General features: G+C 43.3%; 1 protein-coding gene and 1 non-coding gene across 10 annotated transcripts in view; both read left to right on the top strand.

Annotated features, from left to right (window-relative positions):
- Positions 1-23,777, top strand: part of ZHX3 (zinc fingers and homeoboxes 3) — a 141,956-nt gene that overhangs the window by 26,158 nt on the left and 92,021 nt on the right. The window lies entirely within an intron of this gene.
- Positions 13,395-13,501, top strand: LOC115845558 (U6 spliceosomal RNA). The gene has a single exon (XR_004036515.1). It is a non-coding gene; the product is annotated as a U6 spliceosomal RNA (small nuclear RNA).

Raw genomic sequence — 23,777 nt, 5'->3', positions numbered from 1 at the left:
AGAGGGATCCTTTGAGAGGCTGGCTATTTTTTTTCCCCATTCACCACCGTTACAGCTTACTTCAGTTATGATTATCACCAGGGAGTTTACTTCAAATAACCAAGCAAACAGTAGGCCCAGCACAGGCATGGATGGGCTTGGCAGCCCTTATGATGGAATATCTGGGCACAGTTGCATTTTCTGGCGGGATGACTTAAGAGCAAGTGCCAGTCTGATGACTTCCATCATCTTTGTGAAATAGAGGGTGAGGTTGTCCTCTAAGAGTAAGAGGGAAGAGGTCAGAGGAGAAACAAGGAGATTTGACGTACAGCTGAGGTCAGGAAGAGGAAGAGTGAACTTGGGGCAACGTCCATGACCTCTCGGCAGTATGCAGGGCTCTGTTGAGGTAAGAGACCGTGGATTGATCAGGGCGCCAGGAGCATTCAGCTGCCTGGGTTTAGGAGCAAAGAAGACATATAGCTGACTGAGCCAGGGTTGAATTTTGCTGGGGGTGAGCAGCGGAAGGACAGTGGAGCAGAGGAACTGAGGGTGTTGAGCAGGGAGTGATTAACACGAGCAGTAAGGGGGTCTCTGCTGCACGTGGATGAGAAAAGGACCAGAGGTGTGGATGAAATCAAGCAGTGGATGTATTGGAGCGATGGAGTAATAGGAGGATGTGGTTAGAGAGTGACATGTGAGTGGAAGATTTCAGAGTTGGAGCAATTAATTACTGGACATGACAGGCACCTGGGTTTTGCCACAGAAATAAGTGGCTGAAGTGAAGCGAACTCAGTGAAGAAGGTCAAGTAACTGAGGCTCGAGTGTTGTTTGGGTCATCCATGTGGTTATCCAAGCCATCAAAAGGGTGGCGGGACATTTGGGGTGGAGAGAAGGAAGGCGTGCCAAATCTTCGGTGAATGACATACTGGCAATGAGAAGAGGTGTGATGACCAGCCTGCAGGAGCCGCAGAGGATCAGGGCATTGGCAGAGCAGTGACCTGGAAGCTTTGTGGGTTGCAAGGTCTCTTTGGAAGAAGTTGGCCTTGGCCCAGGTTCATTATGCTTCTGAAGGAGTCCCAATTCTAGGTGGGCAGCATGGATGGCATATAGATTTGTGTTTCTAAACCTGGTCATGGAAATCATCTGAGGGTCTGTGTTAAAAACACAGATTCCAGGGCTCCACCCCAGGCCCACTGAATTAGAATTTCTAGGACAGGAGTCTGAGAATGTGCATTTTAACACTCCGCCCTCCACACACACACCTGGTAGTCCTTTATAATTAGGCAAGTTTGGGAAATGTGCCTGTAGTGGGTAAGAACACGGGGTCTGGAGGCCGACTGCCGGGGTCTGAAGTGAGGCTGGTGAGAGAGAGCCTTAGCCGGTGACTCTTAATAGCTTGCCTTTCCAGGTCTAGCTGATACCAGATGCACTGAATTAAGAGACCCTCCATTAGAGGCAAACCCCCTGACGACAGCAGGAAGAGACAGCTGGTGATGACAGAGACAAAAACTCTCCACAAAATAATTCAAAGTACAGCAGTTTGGGGACATTCATAGAGGAAACAGTCTTGTTTGCCTCTGTGGTCTCCGAGTACATTAATTAATCATAATTGCTATCCTGTTCAGCAGGAATAGGTCAAATTATGGTTTGGTTAGTTCAGAAAGCTTGAGAAGGAAGTAATGCGATTGAATTTAGAAAGCTTTCTGTTCTAATCTTGCATGTTTTAGTGCTTCAGTTATCAGTACAATTAACTTACGTGACGCAGTTCTGTCTCTGAAGATACTGGATTAAAAAACCCTTTACTCAATGACAAGGCAAAGACAAGAGCAGTTATTATCCCTGAGGGGCTGCGAACATGCCTAGATACTTAATATCATGATACCAGCAACCCTACCACCCCATTCTCCCTATTTTTTTTTTTTTTTGCGGTACGCGGGCCTCTCACTGTTGTGGCCTCTCCCGTTGCAGAGCACAGGCTCCTGACGCGCAGGCTCAGCGGCCACGGCTCACGGGCCCAGCCGCTCCGCGGCATGTGGGATCTTCCCGGACCGAGGCACGAACCCGTGTCCCCTGCATCGGCAGGCGGACTCTCAACCACTGCGCCACCAGGGAAGCCCTCCCTATTTTTATGAAGAAAATTCTGTTTGTTTCCATGACAAGGAAAAGGAATCCTGCAAGAGAATAGCTGCTGGGGAGGGAACTTGGAGTTCACCATCCTGGGCTGACCACTTAGAATCCCTTGTTGCTGGTGAGGAGGGTTTGAGTTGAGTGTTTGGAATATTAAACTATACTTACCACCTGTTTTGTCATGCCCAAACACTAAAGCTTTGGGAAAACAATGTTGTTACCCTGCTAGAAGTGGTTGCTTTGGACCTTGAGCCTGAAACTTTAATTGCTCGATCGTGTGCTCTGTTCCTTATTTCCAGACTGAGGAGTCTGGCTTTCAGACTGGTGAACTGGATGTCAAACATGGCATAGCATCTTGGCTATATTCCTGTCACTTATCACGTCCTTCCATGCGCTGTCTCATCTCCCTGCTGAACTGCAGACAGCCATTCGAATGCACATCTTGAGACCAGTGGAGGTTTAGCAATGCCAGCTCCACCAGAGCTTTCTGTTTGCAAGTTGAGATTAACTAATTCCCTTTTAGGAAAAAACCCAAACAAACAGGAATTTAGAGTATTTTTACCTTGTAGAAAAACACTTTCTCTAAAGCTGAGAAATACTGACAGAGGCCAAAGAGGATTTTAATGATACTAACATATTCTCTAATGTCACACTTCCCTGCCCTCCAGACCACGGGAACCCTGGAAGGCTCTGCTGTGTTATGGTGCCCTTTACAACGTCTGAATCACTAAGAGTATTTCAGTTTGTGAAGTGTTTGTAGGCCTGCCTTGAACTAGGCACCTTGGTATTAAAAAGAAGGTCTCTGGTCTCCAGGAACTTTTTTTTTTTTTAAGTTAGACAAGGTGCATTTAAATCTCTAACCTCAAGCAGACCATGCAGTGAGCTGCAAAGGAGGTATAATCAAAATGTGGGATCACAGCAAAAGAGAGGTTATTTCTGGTGGTGGGTAGAGGTGGCAAGAGGGGGTTGGAGGATGCTTTCAGGGAATGTTTGTAATCAGACTGGATCTTGAAAGTTGGATAGAATTTTGAACTATTTTTTATATTCTTTGTTTACTAAGGCATCATTTATTTTAGCAAGCCTATAGAAATATTTCGGTGCTTAATGGATTAGCGTTCAGTTATCTAAATGACTCACTCATTCCGAATGCCTCACGCCTTAATTATTTTGGATAACTTGTCTCTGTAAGTAAGATATGAAGTATTAAGGAATGTATGATGGGGAAGTGCTTTTATGGAAGCCCTTAAAGGTGATCTTGGAATCACAGTGGATATCTCAAATCCCTGAAGAAATGGAAATACAGGGCTGTGGTGGTGACTAGACAATCTGAATGACAATGGAAGGCATATGTTTGGATGTGTGGTTTAGGAACTGGGGGAAGATGGAGCTGTAAGTGATACTGGTGAGAACTTCATAGGAAAGGAATCGTCTGCCGGGTTAGGAGGCCTCTTGAACACCATAATAAACTGAAGGCGGCCAGCTTCTTCTTGTTCTTCCTTGCTCTAGCATGGCTGAGCACGTGGGGTTTTACAGGAAGGCTGTGAAGCCATGCCCAGAATTTTTCTTCCTGCCCCAAGCCTCTGTGTTCCTTGTTGCTGGGCTTGTCCTGCCTCAGACCTGCATCTTCGTGCCACAGATTCTGTCGTGTTGATGTGTGTCCTTCTGGGTGAATCCACACTCCTTTAGCAAGCCCATTTCTTGCTGTGGTAAGTTAGCGACAGCTGGACCGTTGTACCAGCCTTGCAAATGGTTATATTATGCCAGAGACCTTGCAGTTTTTTCTTTCCCACGAGAAGACTCTAGTTTCAATCTCCCACTTGCTCCATCAAGCCAACACTTAATTTTCTAGGAAGCTGAAAAACATACAACTTGCTACCTTTTGTGCTGAAATGGGGCCCTGGCTCAGAATTCTGATCCCTTTGGGAATCAACACATACAGTTTTGAAAAGATAGTACTTTTTGCTTATTCCTGATAATGCCAGTAGCATTTTAAAAGCCAAGATATTTGGCAATGCTGTATGTCCCAAACTACCATGCAGGTGACTAAAGCAACTCTAAGAAAATGAATTCAGTTGCTCACCAGTAATGTACTTTTTATGTGTCTACTGTGTGTCAGGTACTGTGCTAGACACTGTTGGGAGCAAGTCAGACGTGGTCTCCCTCTGGCCTCATATCACTGACAGTCTGGCAGCTCCATGGCCAGGAAGCCACCATAGCTTTGTAGTGTAACGGTAGGCGGAGGTGGAAAGGCCTGGTGTCTAGTCCTGCTTTTGCCTTTTATCAATTACATGACGTTAGACGTTTGCCTCTCTTTTCTGTCAACTGGACTGAAACACCTTTTAAAAAGGTTTATAAGAGTTTTATCATACTTAAATGACAGTACATAAATAAGAGTTTTGAAAAGGTCAAGTTACTATATATGCAAATATAGGTGGGGGTAATCAGCTTTGTTCAGTAGGAATAGCTAATGGAGAGTTTCCACTACTCCATGGCTTCAGAAAATCACCGAATATAATATTTGGGCTGTATATTATTAATATTTCACTAATTCTAATGTTTATTAATAATAAATTTAAAAACCAGCGGTTTTTTGGCGCCTGGAGTTAATACAGACTACCTAGTCATCCCTGAAGAACGACAGATTTAATACATCTGGCAGTTACTTCAGAAAGCAGTACGTGCCTCTAGGTATTTAGTATATAACTACAACAACGTATATGTGACAGTGCTAATAATCTAATATATACCATGGGATTATAGTACAGTAAGACAGAAATGTATCTGAATAATAATCATAATAAAATAAAAAGTATCCCTTGTAAGTAGTAGAAGATACTTTTAGTTTTTGCAGATTTTGATAAAGAGTTTTGAACTGCGTGGGTCCTTTTTGGTTCTGACCTTCTGTTGTTTTTATGGTCCCCTTATACCTGTCACTGAAGAACTAAGACCCTTCATTGTAGATATTTTCTGTAGCAACCTAGACATGACCCTTAGTTTTTCTGAGCCTCAAATTACTCATAAAATGTGGCCTTTTCTTGGCCACACCAACTTCACAGGGTTGTTGAGACATTCAAGTTGGAACTGATGTGCTACTTTCAATGTGAGGGTCCCCCATTTGGTTGTAGGGATAGTGGTCAGGTAATTCTGGCAAGTGAATGCCCCGGAAGGGCTGTATCTTGATTTACAGCCCAGCCCTTGTTCAAGTTTCCTGATTCTTCTTCATCACAATTCAGTGCCTTCTACATCATTTTGTCCCATTCGCATTTAACAGCATTTCGGGGACTTTCCTGGTGGTGCAGTGGTTAAGAATCCACCTGCTAATGCAGCGGACATGGGTTTGAGCCCTGGTCCGGGAAGATCCCACATGCCATGGAGCAACTAAGCCCGTGTGCCACAACTACTGAACCTGCATGCCACAACTACTGAAGCCTGCGTGCCTAGAGCCCATGCTCCGCAACAAAGAGAAGCCACTGCAATGAGAAGCCTGCGCACCGCAATGAAGAGTAGCCCCCGCTCGCTGCAACTAGAGAAAGCCCGCACGTGGCAATAAAGACCCAACGCAGCCAAAAATAAATAAATGAATAAAAGCATTTCGTTTTATACCCAGTTGGTCATTAGCCAACATTTATGGAGCTTCTCCTATGTGTCAGGCATTGTGTAGGGTGCTGTGGATGTAGAGGTGAGAGGGCCGGACCCTGACTCCAGAGTGCCTGTTTAAGTCCAAGACTGCGCATCAACTTTGGCCTGCATTTCCAGCCTGCTGGTCTTCTCTTCCGATTTCAGACTTGCAAGCCCCTACAATCATGTGAGCCAGTTCCTTAAAATAAATCTCTTAATTTGCATGTGTGTACACACACACACACACACACACACACACACACACACACACACACACACACACACACACACACACCCACACACACCCACACACACCCACCCCTCGGTTCTGTTTTCCTGGAGAACCAAGACGGATATGGTACTCAACAAATGCTGTCATTATCAATGCAGAAAGAGGTGGAACAAGTGTGGTAAGCAAGATGCTTAGTGGTTTGGTTTTAGCTGTGTTGAATTTGAGGCGCCCATGGAATCCATGGGGAGATACCGGCAGGCAAATGTAGCCAGGGTGTGGAGAGATCACATGAGTGGTCTAGACTGAAGGGATGTAAATTTGGAAGTCACTAGTCTATAGCTGTCAGTTGAAGCTGTGTTTGTGGGTGATTTCAGAAAGAGAGAACAGAGTTTGTAAGGTAAGGTGAGGTATCAAAATGGAATCCTAGGAAACACTAACATTTAGGGGAGAGGCAGAGGAAGAGGAGCCAGTAAAGGAAACCAAGAAGGAGCAGACAGAGAGGAGGAAGGAGAGAGTGGACATGGAAATCATGGCCAGGGAGAATTTCAAGAATGCAGCACTGTCAAGTCCCATATAAAGGTCGAGAGAAATGTTGCTGTCTGTCCATTGAACCTAGCTCTTAGGAGGTATCAGAGGTGACTGTTTCAGTGTCATAATTCATTACAGTGGGTGGAATAGAGGACCTGGGGTGATGAAGTGGAGGTGCATGTTTGCTGCTGCTGCTTCTTAAGGAGCTCAGTTATGACGTATGAGGAGAAGGGGCTGTGAACTTCCTGAGGAAGGGATGATTTTAGGATGTGAGGGGTTCTAGCATGTTCAGAGGCTGAAGAAACAGAGCTAGAAGAAAGGAAGAAGGGAGAGAAAGGACAACGATTGATCAAGGTTTCCTCCATGGATAGAGGGATGTGCACAGGGTCAGTAGTTTTACCAGAGGAGGGATGCCTCTTTCACTTGGTATGGAAAGGGGAAAGGCTATTTGGGGATACAGGTATGTCTATAGAAGCTAGGGGGCTGGAAGTTTTGCCCTCATAAAAGCTTCTATTTTCTTTGTAAAGTGGACCTCTGGCAACATCTGATAGCCAAGGGGAGAGGGTGCAGTAAGGTCTTTGAAGACAGAGGTAAAGGTATAAAATTACTGCTGTGAGACTTGAAAGTGGAGGCTGATTATTGTTGCCCATTGTCTATTGAATGAAAGTTATACTCCGCAGTCTGATGTTTATAAAGTCCTCCAGTCTGCCTTTAACCAATTCTGCCAGACTCCCTATCTTTCCTTGCTTGATTCCAGCACCCTTGTGTACTTTAGCCGAGAGTGTCTCTTGTAGCACCGGAGTGTGGCTTTGCGAGACTGGATGCTGCGGGGGAGCTGCCAGTGGACTGTGAGTCAGGAGTCCTGTGGTCCAATCTTGGCTCCTCCGTTTACTAGCGATGGGACCTTGGACACCCCTTAACGTCTCTCAGTCCGCTTCTTCATTTGTAAACTGTTAATTATAACAACACCAATGATAAGTGATGATGATGATGGTTGTGTCAGATGAGAAAACGTATTTTAAAGTATTTTGAAGAGGATAAGGAGTATATAAATGGAGCTGGTGTCATCAGGCCACGAATAATCCTAGAGCCAGGCGTTTGTATAACCTTTCTTCTTTACCACTAGAGTCCTGTCCCCTTCTCTTCAACTATCTAAATTCAGCCTGTATTACATAGAGAAATGCTAGCTCCTGTAACAGGTAAACCCTGCTGAAATCTCAGTGGCTTAAAACATTTTCATGCTCATTTCAAATCCAATCAGCCATGGAGGTGGGGGGGGGGGGCCCAGACTGGTGGATGCTCTGCTGTCTTCAAACCATGGTTTCCATGGTTGCCCTGGGTATCGATGTCCAGGAACAGGGTGGGGGGAGAGAATGTCTATGATTGGGAGGCTTTGATGCATCAGGCCTAGGATGGGAGCTGGTGAATAAGGCCAAAGGAGAGATGGTTGAGAGGAGGCATTTACTGGATGGAGATGAATTCGGGGTGTGTGGGTTTTAGTGTGCACAGAAGGGTAGAGGGGGCTGAAAAGAGTGAGGCAGGACCTGTGGAGCCTAGGACAGAATGGAGAGGACACTCCTCCTGCCTTGAGAGACAGAGCTGGGGAAGGGGGAAGGGCTGAGGGGCCCAGGACTGTTCCCCATGAAGGCAGGCGGGGCACCACAAAGGTAGGAGAGAGGGCCCCCAGGGCGGGGGGAGACAGGTGGGCGAGAACCCGGGTGTCTACACACCTTCTGAGATGAGCTTCCTAACAGCTGGGGAGGCAGACCCTGTGAGGTGGTGCCTTGACAAGAGACACCCAATTAATAGGCAGCAGAGAAATGAGCTAGGACTTGAGGTTTTTGACATCAGAGCCCCTGGCGGTGAGAGCCAGGAAATATCCCACCTGGAGAACCTGAGAACCTGGACTCTGAAGTAGGCTGGAGGGGAACCCCTGGAGTGGGGGAGGGGAGCACCTCTGTGGTGGCTGTTCCTTTATAGGTGATTCACCCTTTGGCTGCTTGGGTTGGAGGAGGGAGGGCAAGAGAGGAGCATTCCAGGCAGAGGGAGCAGCCTGAGCAAAGATCCTAAGGCAGAAAAGTGCTTAGAGGGTTTGGGGACTGAACAGAGGCCAGCCTGGTCCATGCTGAGCAGGAGGGAGGGTGCGGGAGAAGGTGCTGGGGAGGGAAGCAGGGCCCAGGTCGCACAAGCATGTACAGGTCATGGCCGGAGGATGAGATTTTATTCTAAGGGCAGCAGGAAACCGTTGTACACTTTGCGTGGGGGCAAGATGGGCTGATTTATAGCTTAAAAAGACTACTCTGGCTGTTGTATGGTGAATGGGTGGAAGGAAGGTCACAGGGTATGTTGGATGCGGTGGGTAAGGGAAAAGGAATTCAAGACGGAAGTGAGTCTGGAGCTCAGAGCAGAGGTTCAGGCTGGCAAAGAAAATTTGATGCTGTATTTCCTGTTAGCTCCCTCCCTGTTCTCAGCCAAGCTTCCTGTGAGTAGCTTTATCCACCATCTCTACTTCCTCGCCTCCTCAGCTCCAGCCTCTGTGCTCTGGCCTCTGTCACTGCCACTTCCCTGAAATGTCTAGGGCATAGGGCACTTAAGGCCCTTTATGATTAGCCAAGTCCAGGCCTTTGACCCTCTCCTGGCTTGAGCTGCATCCAGTCACACTGTGAGCCATTCCTGCCTTGAAATTCTCCTTAGCCCTCTGTCTCTCTGGCCCTTTTGTGTTCCCCAAGTCCTTAGACCAGTTCTGAAATGACAGCATTACCCAGGCTACTGACCTTGGTCCTCCTGGATTTCCTCTGTGCCTCTTGGAAAAGAAAGAGCCCTCTCCGCTTTCATCAGGACAATGCCTACTTGCCTTTCAGCTTCATGTCAGGTGCCCCCCACCTTCAGGAAGCCTTCCCTGACCCCTCAGGCTGGGTTAGGTGCCGCTTCTCCTCCATTTCCACTTCTCCTGGAGTATAAAGTGGATATGGTAGCACTTAGCACCCTGCTTACTTATTAGTCTCCCCAGTCTAACAGTACTGGAAGGATAGGATTACAACGAAATACCCTGTGATCTAGGACAAAGATTGCTTTCTCCAGTTCAGGTGAAAGCCACACTTTATAATGTAGGTATCTACACCTGATTGTATGTCCTTTAGTAGATCATTCATTTCTCACTGGGTCTGAGGGCTGTGAAGTCTGGTATAATGTCTTCTGTGAACAGAAGGAATTCATTTAGCTCCAAAGAATTAGTAATTGTCTCCATCTTCTGAAAGGAAAAAAAGCTGAGAATTTAAGAATATGAATTGCTTCAGAAGAGCTTCTGAAGACCGGCATTGCCTGGTAACTTGGTTCTCTGCTCCCTTGCCCCCACCCCGAAACCTGTCACAGGTGCCTCATGTTTTGAGATTCCACAGTTCTGGGTTTGACGTTCCAGCTGCCTCTATGGTGATGAGCATTAACGTTCTCCTGGGCTCAAGTGTGATCGCCTTCAAAGGCAGCAAATGGGCTGAATGAAAGATGTGCTTCTGCCTTTATATCCTTCCCTCCTGCTAACCAGGGGTGAAAAAGAAGAGGTGGGTAGAGACAGCAAAGTGTGCACGTCACACATCTGGAATTTCAGTAAGGTTCTGGGTGGTTAATGTCACTAAACTCTCATGCTTCTCTTTCAAATGCCTTTTTCTACCCTTTCTTTCTTTTTGTCGTTTCTCTCAGTTCCAAATCCACTTTATCTTTTTTGGCAGGTAGAACAAAGAAAAGAAAATGTCGAATCACTTTCTTCCCAGTGGCTGGATTTTTAGAATCTTTTAAAATTTTTTTTCCCCGTGTTTAGTTTTTTGAGACTAACAGAGCAAAAAGCAGAGATGCCTTTGACTAAGTGGAACTCTTAGCTTCGTTACTCAAAATAATGCTGCAGGTTGTACTTGTGTTTTTTGGATGTAGTGTTGGGCTGATTATTTTCTAAGAAAAGAACACTGTAAGATTGTTATTTATTTATTTATTTATTTTATTTATTTATTTTTTTTTGCGGTACGCGGGTCTCTCACTGTTGTGGCCTCTCCCGTTGCGGAGCCCAGGCTCCGGATGCGCAGGCTCATGGGCCACGGCTCACGGACCCAGCCGCTCCGCGGCATGTGGGATCTTCCCGGACCGGGGCACGAACCCGTGTCCCCTGCATCGGCAGGCGGACTCTCAACCACTGCGCCACCAGGGAAGCCCTGTTATTTATTTTTAAATTTAGACATCTCTCAAATGAAATAAGAATGCCTAAGTGTGTGTAACAAGGGACTAAGTTTGAGTCCCCACATTACTCTCTCGAGGGTTTGCTGTTCTCAGGATGAGAAATGCTTGCACACACACGAACTCCACTGTTTTGATTTCCACTTATGTTTATTTCTGGTGTCCAAACAAGACATTAGGATTACAGATGCTCAGATAGGAAAGGACGCAGGGTTTTCCAGTGTGCCCACCAGTGAGTTCCCTTCTTACGTGGGGGACCTCTCTGTTAGCCTGAGAACATTCTTCCTCACGGGAAACTACAGTCTTTGACCCTTTGGATTTACTTAGTGAGTCTCTTCCACCACATGTTCAACCCTTTAAGTACTTGAAGACAGCTATCTTCCCTTTTATTGCCCAAGCCCTTCTTTATAGACTGTGGATTCCTGGTTTCTTCAGATATAACCTCCTTCCTTTTTCTACATATTGTGGTCCTAATAGAGCATCCCATGGTTTTGTTAGCTTTCTCTGGTGGCTCCATCTCTTGTTAAACTTACTCTCAGCTGAAACCCGCCCTCGTGGAACCCGCCTCTGAGTGGAGGTTCTAAAATGTCTATTTAACGGACTATTTTTTATCTCAGTGGTCTTACGTAACAGGAAAGCATTTTGTTACATTTGATAATGTTGTAATATACTTTCCCTTAAAAGAAAACAAAGGCTTTTAAGTCCTAGGGTGCAGGTAAAATACCAGTAAGGCATGGAATTTGATTTCTCGCCAGAGGAGGCTTAAGCAAGTTCAGTTGGGTCTGATGATAAAGGCTGGCATTGACTGTGCCCTCAGAGCATGCTGCCACTGTGCCAGGGATTGTTACACACATCATTTAGTTTCATACTCACAACGACCCTGGTAAATAATGATATCATTAATAGTAGACACTGTTACTGACCTCATTTTAATGGTGAAGAAATGGAGTCTTAGAAAGGTTGGGACTTGCCCATGTTTCACATATCATAGTGTGACCCAGACCTTGAGCTCCTCCTATGCCACTATCCTCCCTCTCTGACACCTTTCTGCTCGGTAAAGCTCTGTGTACCATGCCCTTCTCTTGTGCCTCACGTTTAGCTCTCTGGTCTTCTTAATTAAAAAGTAAATTTTAAAAAGAAAGAATTGGGTGGTTCTTTGCAACTCACCAGGGCCCCTAGAAGAGTGCTCTGCATATGGTGGGTGCTGACAGGAGAACTGAGGTCCTTAGTTCTGTGTCTCCAGGGCCAAGAAAAGTCCATCTTAAACCAGTAAAAGTCTGATGCTGTCATGGTGGGCTAGGACTAAACCTTTGATTTGCCTTTGGGCAGCTGGCTAGCACAGACCAAAGGGGAGAGTATGGTTATTGTCATTGAGGTTGGACCAGCAGCCAGGACCGAATACAGGGATGTGATACCCGGATCAGTCTTGGCTCTGTCTTCCACACGCACCCTCTGTGAGCCTTAGTGTCCTCCTTTCCTGGGAGTTGGGAGGGAGAGAAATGTATGAGGGTAGCAGGTAGCTGTTTACTCCACGTTCTTTTCCCACTCTTTCAGAGGTTAAAATAGCCCATTTGGTGTTGGAGAGTCAGTTCTTGTGCCCTGTTTCCCAACTCCACACTTGAGACAGTGGCACAGTTGGAAGGATGGGACTTTGGGAAGCTGCTCTTTCCCCTCCCCCAGTCCCTAAGAAATTGGTGAGTTGGAGACCATTTTAAACTGGGGGTAAAACTGGAACTCTTTATTTTATTTACTTTTCTTTTTATTTTTTTTCCCCATATCTCCTCCCTCTTGCATCTCCCTCCCACCCTCCTTATCCCACCCCTCTAGGTGGTCACAAAGCACTGAGCTGATCTCCCTGTGCTACGCGGCTGCTTCCCGCTAGCTACCTATTTTACATTTGGTTGTGTATATATGTCAGTGCCACTCTCTCACTTCATCCCAGCTTACCCTTCTCCCTCCCCAAGTCCATTCTCTGTGTCTGCATCTTTATTCCTGTCCTGCCCCTAGGTTCTTCAGAACCATTTTTTTTTTAGATTCCATATATGTTAGCATGCGGTATTTGTTTTTCTCTTTCTGACTTACTTCACTCTGTATGACAGTCTCTAGGTCCATCCACTTCACTACAAATAACTCAATTATGTTTCTTTTTATGGCTGAGTAATATTCCATTGTATATATGTGCCACATTTTCTTTATCCATTCATCTGTCGATGGACACTTAGGTTGCTTCATGTCCTGGCTATTGTAAATCGAGCTGCAATGAACATTGTGGTACATGACTGTTTTTGAATTATGAAAACTGGAACTCTTTAAGTGAGCCTGGACTGAGGAATTAAAATCTAGGTCTGCCCAGAATGTCACCCCCAGTTCACAGGGCCCCAAGGGTTTAGGAACTGATGTTAATTCCCCTGTGGTCTGAGGAGAGGGGCTCAGTTGTAGGACTACTTCAGGCCTAGTGGGGGAGCACAGGCTAGTCCTGCCAGTCAGGTATCTTAGAATCATCAGGTCCTGCCTGTGTGTGCTCTCAGCCTGAGATGAACTCTGGAACTGCCCATTCTCCCTGTGATTCAAGGTGTAAATGCTGTAGATGGAATGCTGTCGATAGGACTTTATTAGTCAGAGTCCCGACAGGAAAAGCTGGTATTCTCAATTTAGGGAAATGATGGGAGAGTTAAAGAGGTGTGGATAGGTGCTCGCTTCGGCAGCACATATACTAAAATTGGAACGATACAGAGAAGATTAGCGTGGCCCCTGCGCAAGGATGACACGCAAATTCGTGAAGCGTTCCATATTTTTGACACAAGAGGGAAGAGAGATGGGAACATATGTATATGTATAACTGATTCACTTTGTTATAAAGCAGAGACTAACATACCATTGTAAAGCAATTATACTCCAATGAAGATGTTAAAAAAATAATAAAAGAAAAAAAGAAAAAAAGAGGTGTGGATAGGATGTAGAGGAAATCTCAAGGGACAGAGCAGGAACCCAGAGTTGTGGTAATGGTGGAACTAATACCACCCCTAGCTGCAGTGAGACAAGTGGATGGAGTGGCCATCAGAAGCCAGAAGAGATTGTCGTTTAGAAGAGGTCACCTTGAGAGGAGCAGTGACTTCTGGTTGAGGGATACAGCCGGCAGAAGTAGAATATTCGAATTCCTAACCTCACCCTTTCCTCGCCCTGTGCCCCCACCCCCCTGTTTCCTTCCCTGACCTCTTTCTGGGACTCAGCATTGGACAAACTCAATTAGAAGTCTAGGGCACAGAGGCTTGTTGATGGGATCCATAGAGATCAGTCTGCGGGGGCAGGAGCAAGGTAGGGAAGGGTGGAGAGTGCACCTGGAGAGCAATAGAAAGATACTGGACAGAAGGACCACGTGACTTCACGATGGACAGAACTTGTGTGTGCGTGTGTGCGTGTGTGTGCGTGTGTGTGTGTGTGTGTGTGTGTGTGTGTGTGTAGTGCAAGGTGGGAAAAAAGGATAAGGTAAGCATTTCTTACCATAGCCACGTGTTAGGTACTTTCTCCTGATCCAATCACCTTGCGGGGTAAGTAGAAGTATTTATATGTTGTAGATGTGGACAACTTGAACCCAAATCTCTTGTCCCTAAGTCAGTTCAGTCCTGGTGATCCCCGTGGTGACAGATGGTAGCCAGATAGCTCTCACATCTGACTTTCTCTGAGCCCATTCCAGAAAGCCACCGTTCATGGCATTGCTGGGAGAGCCGGGGGGGAACTGTAAAAGAGCTGCTGTGTATTTTTTTTTTTTTTTCCTTCACATCTGTGAACTTGAAGAGAAGGGGAAAGAGGAGGAAAAAAATTTAACTTGGCATGAACGATGTTAACTGAGATCAAATAAGGTGAAAAGCAAAATAGAATCCAGAAATTTAGTTTTGCTTTTACCCAAAGTTCATGCGCAGCTGCTGTACAAAGTCCTTTTTACTTTCCACGAATGTTAAGCACTGTTCATAACATGAATCTCATTTTCTTTTACTTTTAGTTGTTTATGAAAAATAGCTTTATAAAAGACAAAGAACCAATTGAACATTAAGCTCCAACTGTGTGTCACCTTTGTGATTTCATTTCTTGCTGATACACAAATTATTACACTTATAAGTTAAAATTATTTTGATTCCTGATACATTCATTGTAAAATTATTTATTGAACGGTCAACAGTGAAATTGAAATTTTAAATTTAAAAAAGAAAAATTCTCACAACCTAGAAAATAAACTTTAAATTTTTCTTTTTTTCCCTAGTTTTCATTACATGCATGCATAGATTTTACATGGCTAGAATTGTGCAAGTTTATGTTGTTTTCTTGTCATTAGGTGTATATTTCCATGTTGCTATATAACCTTCATGATTATTTAAAATAGTTTTTCAATTCACCTTAAACATTCTCCTACTTGTTAGATGTTGTTTATTTCCCCTGCTTCATGCCATAAAAAGATTGGCGGTTTTATTGAACATTTAAGTGGTTTATTTACTGTTTTTCTTTATAAACGTTGTTCATTTGAATCTCCATGCATCTAGTTTCCCCATCCCCTCCCTCTTTTGTTCTTTGTGGCAGAGGGAAAGGAATTGTTATTTTTTTAGGATAATTTCTCAGCAGTGGGATGAGCAACTCTGAAGGTATATCAAGGGACATTAAATAGAGTAGTTCTAAGGGTCACTGAGAGAAGTAAGATTACAGTTAAAATGAGTCATTAAGCAGAGTTGTTGCTTAAAATGTTAATACGGATTTTTATTAAATCCTAGGTTTAAAAAACTACTGCTAAAAGAGAAATTAGACACCATTTACATTTACATATAAAATTTAGCTGAAACCCTAAGTTGTGATTAAGTTTAAAAAAATTTGTTCTTGGCTAAATTGAATATAGTGTAATTCTGAACAAATTTTGTGTTTGATTAATGATATTGGCCCCGGTTATCCTGCATCCCTGGAATATAGCATTGGCCCGGGAGTCCCCTGGGCTACTCCCCGGGAAGCATGCATCCCCTCCCTAACCCATTCTGCTCAGCCCAGGGGGGCCAGGCCACTTTCATCTGTGCCCTCTTTATGAAGGTGGAGCCCCCTGGCCAGAGGGGCTTCCTTGTATGGTGCCCTTGCCCTTCCACTTGCCTTCCGTCTGCCACAGTTCTGCTTTCTGGAACAACAGACAAGTTTCTTCCTCTAGTCGGGAAGCTTTAGAAAATCAGAGAGCAGTTCTGGTTTTCGCTCTGTCCTTAGCTCCTGGCATAGTGCCTGGCACATAGCAGAGTCTCAAAAACACATTTGCAGAATGAAATGTCTTGGGACGGTCCTTTAAATGTGTGAATACAACCATGATGTCCCCACTTAGTCGCCTCCTCTTTGGGTTTAATGTCCTCTAGGTCAGCCATTCCTCATGGAACACTCTCCGGATCCCTTTCCCTCCCAGTTGGGTTCTCACCATTGTCTTTGACCACGGTTTGCTCTCAGTCACACTTAGAATATGTGGCCAGATCTGCAGCCTGTTCTCCAGAAGTGGTCTGATTTGCAGTAATACAGTCAAGTGTGCACTACTTTTTTTTCTTTAGCAAATTGCTGGTTGCTTACATCTTTTCACGTGATCTGCTATCAAGCCTGGCCTGCTCCAGGAGGTGCTTGTGCAATTGAGTGTTTCCTTCTAGATTAGTGTCACTTGGGATTTGATGAAGGCTCTTCAGTATCTTCATGTGAGTCATTAGTAAAAGTGAGGAAGAGGGGAGGCCCATGGAAGAGCTCTGGAAACCTCCCTCCACATTGACAGTAATCCCCTAATCCCATGCTTCTTTCAAACTGTGATGTGCATACAAATTACCTGGGGGTTTGGTTAAAATGCAGATTCTGATTCAGTAGGTCTGGGTGCACTCTGAGATTCCGTCTTTCTAACAAGTTGCCAGGTGATGCTGATGCTGCAGGTCTATCAGGTCATACTTTGAGTAGAAAGGCCCAGTTTTGGGAAAGAGTTGTTCATGAGAAAAAATCCTTCAGTGTTTGGATAGCTGTGCTGTGCCCATCAGAGCCCCCAGAAGATACTCTCTGATACAGATTACTTGACCCCAAATACTCAGAGGTTCATCTCCTACCTCACTAAGTAAATGAAGAAAACAAGAGTGATGCTATTTCGCCAGCTTCCAAGTTGTATGTACCTCTCTGTGCATGTTTGTTGGACCCTTTATTCCAGCCTGACTAGCCGTTATCCAACATACTTGGTATCTTTTCAAGTTTCTTGTCATCTGGACATTTGATAAAAGTGCTCATGTAAACTGAGCACTTTAAAAATTTTTTCATTGTTATGGTATACCTTCATATACCAGAAAGTTACCAGAAGAGAAACTGAATGGATATTTAGTTTTTTAAACATTGGTTATAAGATACAGTGTTCCTGATAAAATTCTTTTATAAGAAATATTATGGAGCATCCAAATTTTTTTACTCTATTGGAATTTGGAGAAAATGGATGCATTGTTGAAATTACATTCCTAAGCTGAAATATCCTCATGTAGCTGGCAGCCTTTCAGTAACAGATTTAGCAAGTGAGTCTGTAGAACACAAGGCAGGGAGGTCATGAGCACCTGACCCCCCCTTTCTCCAAGGTTTCTCTCTCTTAGCTCAGGGGACAGGTACGTTTCTTTTGCCCTTTGTACAAGGCAGGTAACACTGTGGCCAAGACTTTTTTGGTCAGTTCAAGGAATGATTATTATGTCAAAATGTAGAGAGAAAAATATCGACACTTACTTATTTTGTAGAGCTTATTGTGACCTGGTCACCTTTTCCTTTTTTTTTTTTCCCCCAATGGAAACGGAAGGAATTTTGATTTAATTTTATTATTTATTTTTTGATTGGAACATAGGTGATGTACAATGTTTCAGGTGTACAGCAAAGTGATTCCGTTATGTGTGTGTGTGTGTGTGTGTGTGTGTGTGTGTGTGTGTATATAGTTCCCTGTGATGTACAATAAGTTCTTGTTGTTTATCTGTTTTATATATAGTAGTGTGAATCTGTTAATCCCAAATTCCCAATTTATCCCTCCCCCCTTATCCTTTTTTGAAAATAGTAGGTGTGGCCACCACCATGGAAGGTATGCAGCTCACTGAATATCAAAAAACCCTCTCTCTCTGGGTTCTTAAAGCCCCTTAGCCCTGAGTTTGTCATTTGAGCCTGTGGGAGACAGGTACGGAGCGACCTGTAGTTGCTGCTGTAGTTCACCCATTAATTTCCTCCCTTTCTGTAATGGTTTTCCAAGATCAGTCAGATGTCTCTTTGTTCTTTCAGCAGCTCACATGCAAGCACAGGTGCAGCAGCAATTATGCCTTCCCTTTAACAATTCTTTTATTATAGTAATTTTCAAATATGTATTATGAACCTCCATGCACCCATCATATAATCTCAACAATGTCAGCATCTTTCTAATCATGTTTCTTCATTTATTTCTCACCCCTCTTCATCCGCTTCCCCACCCACTAGCATACATGGTCTTCCCCCCCGCCCCATCTTCTAGTCTTTTAAAGCAAATTCCAGATAGCCTGTCATTTCATCTGTAATACTTCAGTATGTAACATAACAGAGAAATTTTGTAAAACTTTTTAAATTGAAGTATAATATACATAAAAATGAACATAAGTGTAGAGGCTGGTGAATTTTCACAAACCGAATAGGCCTATATAATGAGCACCCAGGTCAAGAAACAGAGAACACTGCCAGCACCAAGTGGTGGACTTCTGGCTTTTCTGGATAAATCAATGTTAATCTCCAACTTGTCATTTACTAAACATTCTGAACCTATTTCAGTGCATAATTGAAGCTTTTATGGCATGTCCACAGTTTAATTAAGTAAATGTAATATAAGTAAGTTTTCATTCCAAGTAGATAAAACACAATTTGCCTAACTCTGATTGAAAAAAGAAAGTATTATTAGTCTCAATGAGTTGATCACTTCAACCACTGTTGATTAATGTGTTTAGATAATTTTGACTCCTAAGTACTAAAGACAGTGTCTTTCAAACATGTCCTAAAAGTTGAGTCCTGTGACTAGACATTAAATTAGGAAATCCCAACCACAGGAGAAAGACAGTAGCAACAAAAATAAAGCTTTGATACTGACAATAATTAGACTGCTTTATTTTCAGTGAAAATTAAGCAATAATGCCCATATTCAATCCAAGTTGAAAAGTAGTGACTTGAATGCATTAACAATGATTGAATAATAGTACTTTAAAAAACCTATAACTATAGTGCCATTAACGTAGCTAAAAATATCAATAAGTTCTTTAATATCACCTACTAATCTGTACACTAAAATTTTCCTTATTGCTCAAAAATGTCTTTTTTTTTAGATTCATGCTTTAGTTAATGGCCCATATAAAAATCGTTGTAGGTTTAGAAGATATATTTCTTAATCTGTCTTTTATTGTTTTCACATAACCACTGCTTTCATACAATGCTCATGCTCTGTGCTTGCTAAATTAGTACCAAAGACAAATGTAGTCATTTTTTATCATAATTATTGCATCTTTGGTTAGAAGAGAGGATATTTTAAAAACTGATCCAGCCATCTTTTCCAAATCTGTACTAACTTGCTCTAGTACAGTACCAATTTACGGACACTTCTGTAACCCTCCTTCTGCAAAATGAATTGTATTACTCTGGATTTGCTTTTCTCTGGCAGCATTTCTCATCGACTTCCACACATTCTTAAAGTTTTATGTAAATTCTTTTCTCTTCCCTTTTTCATGTGGGTAGCCCACCTTGAGGTTACGTGACTCCCCTTTCAGTAATAGAAGGAGCACTACATGGGGGAAAAGAAGCCTGGGTTCAAATCTCAGTTCTACCACTTACTGTGTGACCCGAGGTGGTGTATTTAACTTCCCCAATTATTTGTAACATGTCTACTTCCTTTTCAGTGGCCTGCATCAAACAATACCACAAATTGTTTAAAATCTCCAAAAGCTCCCCAAATCTGTAGGCAGGGAGGAAACAAATTATCGAGTCACTGCTTGTCTTCCCAAATTACAACTTAGGGAGCATTGCCTAAGGAGCCAGGATGGGAGGCCCCTAGACTCACAAAGTGGGAGAGGAGAACCAGGAAGGGAGATGGTAAGTAGTATTTACTGAGTGCCTGTAATCTCTTTTCCATGTGCTCATTTGGATCTCATAGCTGCCCTGGTAATTTTATGATCAGTGTAACATTGCCTCTGCCAAGGTAGCCAAGTGGTTAAAAGCCATAGTCTGGGTTGAAATTCCTGCCTTGCCACTGTGTGACATAAGACAGGTCCCTTGGCCTCTCTGTGTCTGATTCCTCATCAATAACAGGGAGGTAATGAGAACCTGTTTTATAGGGTATTGGTGAGGATTAAATGAAATAAGTGTGTGAGGTGCCAAGCACAGTATCTGGTATGTAATCAGCATTCAACAAAGCAAGCTGCTATTTATCCTTTACTTCTTTTTAGACTTAACAGTCTTTCTAAAGGAAGGCTGTAGAATTTTAGTAGCTTAATAACATTCAAAATTGTGACCACAGATTTAGCAGATTTTCCAACAACCAGAACAGAACTTTGTCAAACATAGGAGTGCTTTCCTTTCAAACTGGTCATCTTGAAACCTTCTTATGTATTCCAGTGTTGCCTGTGCCTCAAAATGTGTTTGGACTTCTTTTTACTAATTTTTAGTCTATAGGTGTCTTTTTGCTAAAATTAGGCCTAAGATAAAGGTGAATACTTACATAATTAAATTTATTTATTCAACAGACATTTATTGACCACCTACTGTTTGTCAGCTACTGCTAGACACTAGGATAATAGCAGTGAACAAGTAAGATGGGGTCATTTCCCCATGGCATTTGTAATCTAAGGGGCAAAAAGCTTTCATCAGCTTGGATTGTATCAAAAATGTGACAGCACTAATTGACATTGTTAAAACAGCTGAAAAGAAAAATGCAGATTTTGGAATATTTTGTAGATATATCCAATACATCCATGATATGTTATTCCAAAGGAAGACAGATGCTTTCTTTATGAATAAATGAGATGTACTGAGGGAGACACTGATCTGTATCTGTGCAATGATGTAACCAGACCTTTAAATTCAAATTTGGAATAAGACAAGGAGCTCCTTTATCTCTTCTCTGCTTGACTGTGACTTTGGAGTCATTCATGAACGTGAAATTGGAAGCACAGTTACATTAAACAACACAATTGAAACTAAATTATCACTCACCAGTAACCTGGTGATGATTGAAAATAATTCTTGGTTATGCACTCAAGAGTATTTGTCCGGCTTCGGGTCTGGATTGGAGCTGGAGGGTCCCAGGCACTCATCTCCTCAGTGGATGCCTCCCGGCCCCACCACCGCCCTGTGCCGCGGGACAGGGAGCCCGGAGACCCAGCTGGGAACTTAGAATGGTAGAGGAAAAAGATATTTTTTCTCCCCTACAGTTTCTGGTGACTATGAAGGGATGGCTGGGGCACCCCACTTGTTCTGGAAGCTGCAGGTGGGATCTTGTGAAAACTGACAAAAGTCAATGAAAAATAAGAATTCTTACTAAAGTCAGCCCTCCCAGATCTCTGTTTATAGTGCTCTGTCAAGAGAGGAAGACAGTTGTGTTTTACTCCTGATTCTTCCCTGAAAGTGTTTACAATCAGCTATAAGTAAGAATGCTCCATGATGCCATCATGTGAATAACTTTGAGACCAGGCCAATGGACTGAAAATGCCCCTTATTAAATGCAGGATTACTCACATCATACAGAGACCTAAGAAGTGGGCATTTACTCCTGTCTATACCACCACCTCCTGAAATGAGACACAACTGTTTGAATGGACTGACTGATTTCCAGGATTGAGATTGATTCAGGTTAATGGAGATGGAGTCTAATCCCTAAAGAATGGTATCTAAGTTTGTGAAGAACCTGCCAAGTTTGTTGTGGTGATACGTGATGGATCTTTTGGATTTAGATACCTGCAGTGTTTTCAACGTATGTTTAGTATTAAAATTATTCCTGGGTTCTTTGGAAAAAAAAAAGACTCTTTGTTAGGTTCCATTGGTTAGCATGTCTAAAAAGTGTGTTGATTTCTTAAAACTTTGCAAATATTTGTGTATATTCAATTTTAACACCTTAATGTTAAATAATTGCAAATAAATACATAAGTAACATATATAAATAAACATAATTATGGAGTCCCAAAATTCAGAGGAGCTTTAAAGATAATTTAGGATAGTCACCCTTATAGTGCAGAAATGCCTTCAAGCCTACGTCCAACACCTCTGCTGATGGAGAATGTTTAACTATAGACCAGGGGTCATGGGCATATAATAGAAAGGTGGGGGGACTTCCCTGGTGGCGCAGTGGTTAAGAATCCGCCTGCCAATGCAGGGGACACGGGTTTGAGCCCTGGTCTGGGAAGATCCCACATGCCGCGGAGCAGCTAAGCCCGTGCGCCACAACTACTGAAGTCCGCACGCCTAGAGCCTGTGCTCTGCAACAAGAGAAGCCATGACATTGAGAAGCCTGCGCACAGCAACGAAGACCCAACGCTGCCAAAAATAAATAAATAAAAATAAATAAATTTTTAAAAAAGAAAAGATTAAAAAAATAAATAAAGGTGGGAATTTGTCTTTATAAGACAGGCGTGGTAGTTACCTATGGGAATCTTTTGGGCCCTGTCTGAGTACAATTGTTTTTCCAAGTATCATCTGGCCAACTAAGACTTGTCTTCCACAGTCCAGTTTCTGCCTCTGGACCTCCAGTTTGTAGCCCTTCCAGTAAACTCTGGCACTGGCTAGAGAAACATCCTAGGATCTTTTTAGTTTTCTAAACTTGTAATTACCATTATAGCACATGGTTTTAACCATGTTTTAAATTAGCTAATATTTATTAAGTGTCTATTGTGTACCAGTCACTCTTCTAGGCGAAAGATATGATAGCACCAAGCAAAAAGCAACTACCATCATGGAGAGTTCATGAATGAGTGGCCCTAAAGTTGCAGTCGAATGTGAAATAAAGGAAATGGATCAGGTCTGAGGGAGATGATGATTCTGGCTTGGGACATGTTGAACACGGGAGGTAATGGGCCATCTGAGAGCAGATATCTGATGGACAGCTGGCTCTGTAGTTGAGGGAAAACTGGCTTTGGGGATTGTTGGCATGGAAGGTGGAATTCGAAACAATTGGAGCAGAGGTCAGGAAGGGAAAATGAGTGGTCTGAGAGAAGAGAGTCTAGCATGGCATGATGTTTGGTACCTTGTAAAGTACCAAGTAGATGTTTATGAATTCATTTATTTGATGTACAGCTGTGTTCTTTTTGAAGTAACTATGTAATAAGCATTGCTTTTTTTTTTTTTAATTTTTGGCTGCGTTGGGTCTTCATTGCTGCACACTGGCTTTCTCTAGTTGAGGCGAGCGGGGGCTACTCTTTGTTGCGATGCGCGGGCTTCAGTAGTTGTGACATGTGGGCTCAGTAGTTGTGGCTCCTGGGCTTAGTTGCTCCGCGGCATGTGGGATCTTCCCAGACCAGGGATCGAATCCGTTTCCCCTGCATTGGCAGGCAGATTCTTAACCACTGTGCCACCAGGGCATTCCTTATTCGGTAATTGTAACATTATGAAGCAAGTACAATTTTCTTGTTACTTTGGGGAAACTTTCTTCTATTACAGAGGTTTGAGAAATGGAGGTTTTCATGTAATAACCTTTCCTTTTTTTTCTTTTTAGATTTGCATAAGTAATTCACAAACTTGTAACAGCCAAAAAATACACGAGTATAGAGAACAAAATTTGTCCCTTTACCTCTCTCCTCACCCTTTTCCTACCCAAGACTTTTCAATGACTTTCCATGTACTGTTCCTAAGAGAAGCTATGTTCTGAACAGCGTCTAGGTTGGAGACTGGAGAACGCGATTCCTCTTGTGTGTCTTTGACTCACAGTGACCATAGATGAGTTATATTAATATTCATTCACTGCCTCCCCAGGAGATGTACTTGCCTTTGCCCTTAGTGGTGGGCAACCTTGCCTTTATAGGAAGTCATTCAACTGCATAGTTAGTGGATACCTGGAGCTCCATATTATGGACTT

This window comes from Globicephala melas, chromosome 15 (assembly GCF_963455315.2).
Source record: "Globicephala melas chromosome 15, mGloMel1.2, whole genome shotgun sequence".
NCBI lineage: Eukaryota > Metazoa > Chordata > Mammalia > Artiodactyla > Delphinidae > Globicephala > Globicephala melas.
Note: the sequence above shows the minus strand (reverse complement) of the source record. Positions and strands in the feature narration are given on the sequence as shown.